This window comes from Myotis lucifugus, unplaced genomic scaffold, assembly GCF_000147115.1.
Source record: "Myotis lucifugus unplaced genomic scaffold, Myoluc2.0 scaffold_1, whole genome shotgun sequence".
Lineage (NCBI taxonomy): Eukaryota > Metazoa > Chordata > Mammalia > Chiroptera > Vespertilionidae > Myotis > Myotis lucifugus.
This window is the reverse complement of record NW_005871049.1, coordinates 34,469,873-34,470,503: the sequence shown is the minus strand read 5'-3', so window position 1 is coordinate 34,470,503 and position 631 is coordinate 34,469,873. Positions and strand designations below refer to the sequence as shown.

Genomic DNA, 631 nt, shown 5'->3' with positions numbered 1-631 from the left:
TATTTTGTAACTACCAATTTGCACGTCTTTTTAAAATATATTTTTATTGATTTTAGAGAGGAAGGGAAATGGAGAGAGAGATAGAAACATCAATGATGAGAGAGAATCAATGATCAACTGCCTCCTGCATGCCCCACAGTGGGGATGGAGCCCACAACCCAGGCACATGCCCTGACTGGGAATTGAACCGTGACCTCCAGGTTCATAGGTCAATGCTCAACCACTGAGCCACACCAGTCAGGCCAATTTGCACTTCTTAATAAAAATATGGAACGCTTCAAGAATTTTGCATGTCATCCTTGTGCAGGGGCCATGCTAATCTCTGTATTGTTCCAATTTTAGTATATGTGCTGCCGAAGCATTCACACGTTCTCTATTTTTATAGGCGAGGAAAGTGTGATTCAGAGAGTCATTTAAGGAACATAATGTGAAAAGCATGGTAGGAGAGGTGGACTGAGGCCAAGTGAAAATATGTGCCATGCAGGAAAGGTGTGAATGATTTCAAATGGGTGGATGACATGGTCAGACTTTAGAACCATCACTGTGGTGGTGTAGGATAGACGCTACCCTCCAGCCTTATGCATTAGCAGTTGCCTGGTGTGTGTGCTCCCATATCTCCTTGCCTCTGTAA

General features: G+C 43.6%; 1 pseudogene; it reads right to left on the bottom strand.

The window, feature by feature from the left end:
- Window positions 1-261: 261 nt before the first annotated feature.
- On the bottom strand, window positions 262-362 carry LOC111826595 (annotated as a pseudogene).
- Between the last annotated feature and the right edge of the window lie 269 nt (window positions 363-631).